We start from the raw sequence: 10,023 nt of genomic DNA, 5'->3' as shown, positions 1-10,023 counted from the left end.
GCTGAGTAGTATTCCATTGTGTAAATGTACCACATTTTCTGTATCCATTCCTCTGTTGAGGGACATCTGGGTTCTTTCCAGCTTCTGGCTATTATAAATAGGGCAGCTATGAACATAGTGGAGCATGTGTCCTTATTACCAGTTGGAACATCTTCTGCGTATATACCTAGAAGAGGTATTACTGGATCTTCCGGTAGTACTATGTCAGGTTTTCCGAGGAACCACCAGACTGATTTCCAGAGTGGTTGCACAAGCTTGCAGTTCTACCAGCAATGGAGGAGTGTTCCTCTTTCTCTACATCCTCGCCAGCATCTGCTGTCACCTGAATTTTTAATCTTAGCCATTCTGACTGGTGTGAGGTGGAATCTCAGGGTTGTTTTGATTTGAATTCCTGATGATTAAGGATGTTGAACATTTTTTCAAGTGCTTCTCAGCCCTTCAGTACTCCTCAGTTGAGAATTCTTTGTTTTGCTCTGTACCCCATTTTTAATGTTTTTTTTTTTTTTTTGAGTTTCTGGAGTCCAGCTTCTTGAGCTCTTTGTATATATTGGATATTAGTCCCCTATCAGATTTAGGATTGGTAAAAATTCTTTCCCAATCTGTTGGAAGCCTCTTTGTCTTATTGACAATATCTTTTGCCTTACAGAAGCTTTATAATTTTATGAGGTCCCATTTGTTGATTCTTGATCTTACAGCACAGGCNATTGCTGTTCTGCTAAGGAATTTTTCCCCTGTGCCCATTTCTTCAAGGCTTTCCCACACTTTCTCTTCTATATATTTCAGTGTCTCTGGTTTTATATGGAGTTCTTTGATCCACTTAGACTTGAGCTTTGTACAAGGAGATAAGAATGGATCAATTCATATTCTTCTGCATGCTAACAGCCAGTTGTGCCAGCACCATTTGTTGAAAATGCTGTCTTTTTTCCACTGGATGGTTTTGGCTCCTTTGTCAAAGATAGTTACAGCAATTTGAGAGAGCAGTATCAAGACGTTTCCCATGGAAGCTTCAGGACAATTCTGAGAGAAAAAAGTTATCACTAATGTCCCTTCTTCTTCTGTATGTCTCACAGTCTAAGGTTTTGCTCATGACGTTTTCTGATCTACCTTTACCACTGCCAAGTCAATGAGTCCATGGCCTCACCCATTTTCCTTTTATTCCTTATTCACACATCAAGCTCCTTTGTCAAGACGGTCAAGTACAAGAAGGACATGTACCTTGTAATAAAGTCAATAGATATCCAAAAGTACGCATCCTCCTGTGGTCAGACTCAGTGAGCTGAGTACCCAGCCAAGGGTTCATTGTCCTTATCATCTAGCTCCATGTCAGTTTAGCACGTCAGACTACACACTACAGGGGGAACCATCCAGTTAGCCTGGTGTTGTCATGAAAGGAATAATGAACATCGTGCTCCATGATGGTCAGGGAAGAGCTCCAAACTTCCAATTTTTGTTTGCTTTCGTTTGTTTGTTTGTTTTAAGTAGTCCTCAACCTCTTTCTTCTAGGATGACATCCAGGAGCAGTAAAAAGATGATTTCATTTTGGAGAGGGCTTCATCAAGGGGCCAAACTGATGTACAGAGAAATGTGGCCCAGGAGGAGGCGAGGCGCAGGCTCAGAAACTTTTTTTATAAGTTAGCCGTTTTCTTTTGAGGTGGTTGTAGATGCACAAGTAGTTGGTAGCAACAGAGGAGATGTCATGGACCCAACTCCAGTTTCCTCCAGCTGCACTATGCTGAACCTTGCTGCAGTCTAGCACAGCCAAGTGACCCAATGTTTCCATTACCATAAACATTCCTTAGGCTGCCTTTTTATAGCAGGGCCCAGTTCCTTCCCAGCCTTCACCTTCCTTAAACCTGAACAACTCACTTGCTCTGTTTCACAAGTTTATCATTGGAAAACGTGACTTAAGCATAATCATGAAGCTAGTGCAAAATTATCTTGACCTTCGCATTAAGTTTGGAGAGCATTTTTGTACATGCCTATCAAAGTTTAAAAGTTCTCCCTTATTCCCATTTCTCTGGAATATTTATAGTGCTGAGTTATGCTAAGCCCTTGTCTCCACATATTTGGTATTTTATGACTTTATTTTTCTCCTATTGATAACATGGATTATACTGATTAATTTTTTTTTTTTTTTTGAGTAGAGAANAAGACTTACATTTTGGGAAAACTCTACGTGTGTGTGTGTGTGTGTGTGTGTGTGTGTGTGTGTGTGCACGCGCACGTGTGTGTAATTCTTTTTATAAATTGCTGCATTGCATTTACTATCATTTTGTTAAGGAGTTTTGACCTCTTTATCTTGTCACAGACTGGTAAGATCCAATGGCAGGATTCTTGTGAGGCTTTCTTGATAGGAGTGTGAATGTGAGTGGGCCACAGTTTTTACTGGTGTTTGGTTGCAGCAAAGTGGTTATTAAATGAAGTCTTAAAGCATTCTTTTTTAAATCTGGACTTCCCTTTCCCTCATCCTTGGCAATTGAAGGCACAAAGTGTAAGTTTACTTAAGTTATACCGTAAGTTCCCTCCACTTGTGTGTTTCTCTCTCTTTTTTTCCCCTAGTGTTCTACTTTGTGCTAGTAACAACAAGAGTGGGTTTTTTTAGTGTTCATATGTATTTATTATTAGACATATAGACTACATTATAACTGTCTTTTCATGAAGAAAACAATACAGTTAAGTCCAATAGATGTGAATTTCTAAATGCAATAATAAAGACCTTATTCAAATGTTATTTCCTCTAGTGGGCTACATTGTATGCCATTACTTTGATGAATATTCATATGCACATTTTAAATAACACTGTACAATGTGTTATAGCTGGAAGAAAATTGTTTTAACACAGACGCTACAGAAAAGAGAGTTAATCCTGAATGACTGAGTGTTCTACTGGGTGCTAGTAACAACAAGAGTTGTATATTTAGTGTTCACACCCATTTATTTATTAGACATATTAGACTACATTATAACTGTTGTTTCACACAGAAAACAAGACAGTTTCGCTCCACAGATGAGAATTTCTTTTCTTTCTTTCTTTTTTTTATCCCCTATACCCTCTCTCTGCCCTGCTCCCAAACCTACCCATTCCCACTTCCTGGCCCTGGCATTCCCCTGTACTAGGGCATATGATCTTCGCAATATCAAGGGCCTCTCCTCCCATTGATGGCTGACTAGGCCATCCTCTGCTACATGTGCAACTAGAAACACAAGCTCTGGGGGTTACTAGTTAGTTCATATTGTTGTTCTACCTGTAGGGTTACGGACCCCTTCAGCTCCTTGGATACTTTCTCTAGCTCCTTCATTGGGGGCCCTGTATTCCATCGTATAGATGACTGTGAGCATCCACTTCTGTACTTCCCAGGCACTGCCATAGCCTCACAAGAGATAGCTATATCAGGGTCCTGTCAGCAAATTCTTGCTGGCATATGCAATAGTGTCTGAGTTTGGTGGTTGTATATAGGATGGATCCCCGGATGGGGCAGTCTCTGGATGGTCATTCCTTCTATCTCAGCTCCGAACTTTGTCTCTGTAACTCCTTCCATGGGTATTTTGTTCCCCATTCTAAGAAGTAACGAAGTATCCACACTTTGGTCTTCCTTCTTCTTGAGTTTCATGTGTTTTGTAAATTGTATCTTGGATATTCTAAGTTTCTGGGCTAATGACCAATTATATGGTCAGTTTTAGAAAGGGTACCATGAGGTGCTGAGAAGAAGGTATATCCTTTTATTTTAGGAAACTTTGTTCTGTAGATATCTGTTAAATCCACTTGTTTTATAACTTCTATTAGTTTCAATGTGTCTATGATTAGTTTCTGTTTCCAGGATCTGTCCATGATGAGAACAGGGTGTTGAAGTCTCCCACTATTATTGTGTGAGGTGCAATGTGTGCTTTGAGCTTTACTATAGATTCTTTAATGAATGTGGATGCCCTTGCATTTAAAGCATAGATATTCAGAATTGAGAGTTCATCTTGGAAGATTTTACCTTTGATGAGTATGAAGTGCCCCTCGTCTTTTTTGATAACTTTGGGTTGGAAGTCAATTTTATTCAATATTAGAATGGCTACCCTAGCTTGTTTATTCGGACCATTTGCTTGGAAAATTGTTTTCCAGCATTTTACTCTGAGGTAGATCTAGAAATGAAAGTAGAAACAATAAAGAAAACCCAAAGGGAGACAACTCAAGAGATAGAAATCCTAGGAAAGAAATCAGGAACCATAGATGTGAGCATCAGCAACAGAATACAAGAGATGGAAGAGAGAATATCAGGTGCAGAAGATTCCATAGAAAACATGGACACAACAATCAAAGAAAATGAAAAATGCAAAAAGGTCCTAACACAAAACATCCAGGAAATCCAGAACACAATGAGAAGACCAAACCTAAGGATAATAGATATAGATGAGAATGAAGACTTTCAACTTAAAGGGCCAGTAAATATCTTCAACAAAATTATAGAAGAAAACTTCCCTAACCTAAAAAAAAGAGATGCCCATGAACATACAAGAAGTCTACAGAACGCCAAATAGACTGGACCAGAAAAGAAATTCCTCCCGACACATAATAATCAGAACAATAAATGCTCTAAATAAAGATAGAATATTAAAAGCAGTAAGGGAAAAAGGTCAAGTAACATATAAAGGCAGACCTATTAGAATTACACCAGACTTCTCACCAGAGACTATGAAAGCCAGAAGATCCTGGACAGATGTTATACAGATCCTAAGAGAACACAAATGCCAGCCCAGGCTACTATACCCAGGTAAACTCTCAATTACCATAGATGGAGAAACCAAAGTATACCATGACAAAACCAAATTCACATATCTTTCCACAAATCCAGCCCTTCAAAGGATAATAAAGGTAAAACTCCAACACAAGGAGGGTAATAACTCCCTAGAAAAAGCAAGAAAGTAATCCTTCAACAAACCTAAAGGAAGATAGCTGCAAGAACAGAATCCCAGCTCTAACAATAAAAATAACAGAAAGCAACAATTACTTTTCCTTAATATCTCTTTAAATCAATGGACTCAATTCCCCCAATAAAAAGACATAGACTAACAGACTGGCTACACAAACAGGACCCAACATTTTCTGCTTACAGGAAACCCACCTCAGGGACAACGTCAGACACTCATATGTTTAAATACCTGTTTACATTTTAGTTACTTACTCTGCAGTCAGCTTTCCCTTTGCCATGACAAAATAAACAACTTAAAAGTAGGAAAAGTTTGTTTGGCTTAAAGTTCCAGAGCTTTCTGTCTTAGTCGCTCTTGGGCCTTAGATGAGGCAGACTATCATGGCTGAAACATGTGGTTGAGGAAGTCTGCTCATGGCTAGTCAGCAAAGAGAAACTAGAAAGGCCTGGGGCCAAATACATCCTTTAAGATCATGCTCTGCCACAGCCAAACATTGGATGGAGCTTGGCGACTCTTATGGAAGAATAGGAGGAAGGATTTTGTCCTTAGGGGCATAGAAACTCCACATGAAGACCAACAGAGTCAACTAACCCGAACCCTTGGGGTTCTCAGAGTCTGAACCACCAACCAAAGGGCATACATGGGCTGGACCTAGGCCTCCCCACTCACCTAGAGTAGATGTGCAGCTTGGTCTTCAACTGGGTCCCAAACAATTGGAATGGGAGCTATCCCAAAAGCTGTTGCCTGTATGTGGAATATGTTGTAGCTGGACTGCCTCGTCTGGCCTCAGAGGGAGAGGAAGCACCTAGGCTCGCAGAGACTTGAAGTGCTAGGGTTGGGGGACACTGGGCGGGGGGGGNGGGGGGAGCCTTCCACCTGCTCAAAGTTGAAGGGGAGCAAGAATGGGGGAAGGATTGTGAGAGGGGATAACTGGGAGTGGGGGGCAGTAAGCGGGATTTAAAGTGAATAGTTAAAATATTAAAAAAAAAAAAAAAAAAAAAAAAAAAGAAAATAAAAAAAAAAAAAAAAAAAAAAAAAAAAAAAAGACACTTCATAGTGGCCTAACTTCTTCCTATCCTGTCTTGACTTTAATGGTTCCACTTTCTCAGGCTTTAATACATGTCCTCTGGGGACGTTTTAGGTCCAGCATGGCATCTTCAGCGTCAGTGGATTAGAAGCAAAGCCTAAGGCCTCACCATACTGTGGTCCCGTGAATGCTGAGGTTTCTAGTGGGTCCACCTTCTGTCAATCTTCCAGAGTCCTCCTCATTCTGACTTCTGTACAAGTCCAAGAAGGCCAGTTCTGTATAGCCATGAGGAACTTGAATCGACATTCCTGCAACCAGAAGGAATCTCTTTTTCTTTTGTGAGGAGTCTGACCTAGTAGTCAATAAACTTGACGTCTGTTGATGGTAATTTTTGGAAAGCTAGTTAATCCTTCCTTGATGATCAGCCCATTGTGCAGCAGCTTCCCATGACAGAATGTGCACCATTGATCACAGATGATTCTGAAAGCTGAACACAGGACACGAAGTACTTCATACACAATCAAAACATGCTTGGCGCAATTCTACAGTCCTCACACGTTAAAATGAGAGTTCGTGCTGTCTTCCCAACCATTACTCCCTTCAGCTGTAAAGGATCCTCAAGCATTTTTTTTTTCCTTTTCTTTCTTTTTCTTTTTATTGGATATTTTCTTTATTTACATTTAAGCATTTTTTTTTTTTTCTTTTTAAAGAACCCACCAAGGGCTTCTTCACAGAAACGACCACATTTCTGATTAGCTCACGTTTTACTAAAAGGTTTATTATTCCTGAACCTTTATTTCCCCAAATAGCACTCTCGGACACCCGCTTTTTCTCTTGCCAGAGGTGTGGATAGGAAATCTTTGAAGCGGGACTGGACCGCCCTTTTGAAGGCGTGGGTACCTTTCTTCTCCAACCCCTTCTATTTGGAAATGCCGGCCCCCTTAAGCTACTCATCCTGTTTCTTCCCTCAAATGATAGTGATTCCCCTGTTTAAACAAACTAGTTCCTTACAAGGCCTGCCCTCACGGAGCAAGGGCAGGGGCAAGCTCTGAGTTCTAGCGACCCTTCCAACCACCCCACCCCAGACCCTGCTGCCACGCAGTGCCACATCAGCGACTGCACAGCGCGCCCAGCTAAATTCCTTTCTAGGATGCGAGTGGCCCAGTGGGCGGAGGCAGATTGAGCCCGCAAGAGTGGCGGTCTGCTCCACCAATCGGCAACCAGGGAGGAGGCTTTGCCTCCAACTGCAGTCCCAGCCAGTGTCGGGCCGGGGAAACCAGATGAAGCACATCTGGACAGCTGTGCTGAGAAAGTTTGTGGGCCCCTTCCAGGCCTGTCACCCGCAAGGCACGTCCCCCACGTAGCCTCCTGCTAGCCACTTATTACTTAATTTTTTTTTTCCCCAAGAAGCAATCAGCAACCCACGCTTGAATCTTTTTCTTCCCTCCCATGTGAGGCGAGGCCACATCACATTCAACACAGTTTAATTTTCATGGGGCTTTGCGATCAAAAGAACAGAAACAGCGACCAAAGCTCAGCTGCCTTCTGATCCTAACTGACAAAGTGGGGAGAATAAGGTGCAAACAGGCCAAACGGGGTAAGTTCTGGAGACGTGGGGACATCCTTCTCCTTGTCCTGCTGAGCTCTCTAGCCTTGCGCCTTTGCCCTTCTTGCCAGACTTCTGTTAAGGGGAGAAAAACATCTCACGCTGGGAAAGACTGCAGGGACATCAGGCTTCTTTCTTTTCTGTTTTGGGGGAAATGTTTGGTTTGCATTTTAAAATTGATGAGGATTGGTGCTAGTGTAAGATTTCTTGGGAACAAAATTTTGACTGGTGTTTTGTTGTAAACCTTTCTTCATCCTAAAGTGAAATTATTCTTCTCCTTTCTTCTCTCTTCTCTCTTCTCTCTTCTCTCTTCTTCTTCTTCTTCTTCTTCTTCTTCTTCTTCTTCTTCTTCTTCTTCTTCTTCTTCTTCTTCTTCTTCTTCTTCTTCCTCTTCCTCTTCCTCTTCCTCTTCCTCTTCCTCTTCCTCTTCCTCTTCCTCCTCTCCTCCTCTTCTCCATCTCCTTCTTCTAATTCTTTTTCCTCCTCTTCCTCTTCTTCTTCCTCTTCTTCCTCCCCCTCCTGTCCTCCACTCCCTATTTCGATGGATGACTGTGAAAACTCTCTGGTATATTCAGAATTAACACAACGTTTGACAAACTATTTAAAACTTGAATCGCATAAAGGATTTACTGGATCCTTCACTTAAGTTTGTAGTTGAAAGTGCCAATATCATATCTCAAAGAGGGAGATCTAAATCCCCCTTAGATTACTAACAAAACAATTAAATGAGTGATAGGCCTCTTTGTGTGTCTGCAATCCTATAATTACACACTTGACCTGTTGTTCCATCAAACACAATATCCACGGTGTTTATTATACGTGCGCGCTTACAGATAGTTCTATTTTATACGTCAGGATTTAGCAATGAGGTGGTGGAAAATGCTGACCTGCTGGTGGCTCCGGGCCCATTCCTTCTGAAACATCTATGGTTCCCTCTGCTTGAGTAGTGTTCTGAAGTTCAGAGTTATGTTGCATGCTGTTTGGGGAAGATTTGACTCAAGTAGATCTTTAACTTCTGGCTCTTAAAGCACCAGTTGGGAATTTAGAACAGAAATGATTACTTTTAGAGCATGTTTTGGTCTGCAAAGGTAGAACAGTTTCAGAGGATATAGGGATGCTGGGTTAGAAGGATATTATTGCAAAGAGGCAGTGAGAGTTAGCTCATCTCGACCCATTCACAGCTTCACAGTAGATCTTGGGTAAAGCGCTGTTCTCCAGTTTTCTCCTTTATAATGTGTTAATAATAAGCAATCATACATACTGATGAGGTCTAGAGTGTTGAGTCAAAGCGTGTCAGTTATTAGGCCAGCTGGCATTCATTCCTTATTGCCTTCCTCCCTGGCTTCTGTGCATTTCTTCAATAGCATTCTGACTCCCCTCCTAGAAACCAGGATTCACTCAGTTCCACAAACTTGCTAGCCAAGGCATGATGCAAGGTTGTCAAGAAAAAGCATCATGAACGGACGGCAAAGACGAACTGGTGGGGGCCTTAGATGTAGAAGGTTCTGGAGTGTGTACGATAGAGAAGGCCATCTGAATGTAGCCTGGTTTCATGGGAACAGTGCCATTTCTGGGAAGGGGTTTTGTCAGTTTGTTTTGGGGGGTGAGGTGGGAAGCGGTCGTAGGGCTGAGACAGCATCTAGGAGCAAGGCAAAGTATGGCAAAGGTTCAAGTGCTGGAAAGTGTGGAGCTGTCCTTGGAGCATTGAGAACATCTATGAGGTGTGTGTGTGTGTGTGTGTGTGTGTGTGTGTGTGTGTGTGTGTGATGGAGGTAAGCTTTCTGCTGAAAGTGCAAGCCCCCTGAGAGGGGTTGGGTTGTCAGTGAAGGAGAGATTGTGAAGCAGATTGGTATGGGCATAGTCAGCCGAACTGACACCAGTGCCAAGTGGCGGCTTTGGGAAATGATTCATTTCTGGGGTCTCCACAGCTTGTCCAACACGCTCTCCTCCTGCAGCCAGGGTGGGCTAGGCTTAGACGCTCAGCAGGACCCGGCAGTGTGAACATGTGCGGTGACGTCTTCTGGCTCTGCTCTAGTGGTCTGATACCCTGGGTCGTTATTTTTCATTAACAAAGGCCACTTTGATGTCTTTGACAGGGGTGTGATTGTTAGAACCTTGCTGTGTTCTCATAATAGACCCGACATATGCAGGTAGATCTTTAACACTCTGTTAATAAAAATCATCTCTCTCTATGACATATATTAAGTAAAGGGTCAGGTTTGAGTTCTTGTGCTCTCTCAATGGCATTGTGGCAGAGAGCTGAGTTCTGGTGTGGCTGCTGACCACCTGCCTGACCTCAGGCAAGATGCTGAGCCATTATGACCCTGTGTTAAAAATCTGTGGAATGATTTTCAGGGTCTCTTACCCTTAGATGGTCATATATTCATCTCCTACTAGTTTTGGGACAGTCTATTGTCCACAGGTGGCTATTTTATACATCTAGCTATTATTTTTGATAATTTAACAGTTAGCAAGT

General features: G+C 42.0%; 1 protein-coding gene across 2 annotated transcripts in view; it reads left to right on the top strand.

Annotated features, from left to right (window-relative positions):
* The first annotated feature begins 7,199 nt into the window (after positions 1-7,199).
* The window catches only part of Tmem45a (transmembrane protein 45A), a 72,210-nt gene continuing 69,386 nt past the window's right edge, over positions 7,200-10,023 (top strand). Inside the window, exon 1 of one of the 2 annotated variants that reach the window (XM_021209874.1) lies at positions 7,200-7,538. The gene's annotated coding sequence lies outside the window, so the exon portion shown is untranslated. The remainder of the gene's footprint in view (positions 7,539-10,023) is intronic. The other variant, XM_029544701.1, reaches the window with a different exon arrangement.

The sequence above is a fragment of the Mus pahari genome, chromosome 12 (genome assembly GCF_900095145.1).
Source record: "Mus pahari chromosome 12, PAHARI_EIJ_v1.1, whole genome shotgun sequence".
Lineage (NCBI taxonomy): Eukaryota > Metazoa > Chordata > Mammalia > Rodentia > Muridae > Mus > Mus pahari.
This window is presented reverse-complemented; position numbering and strand designations above follow the sequence as displayed.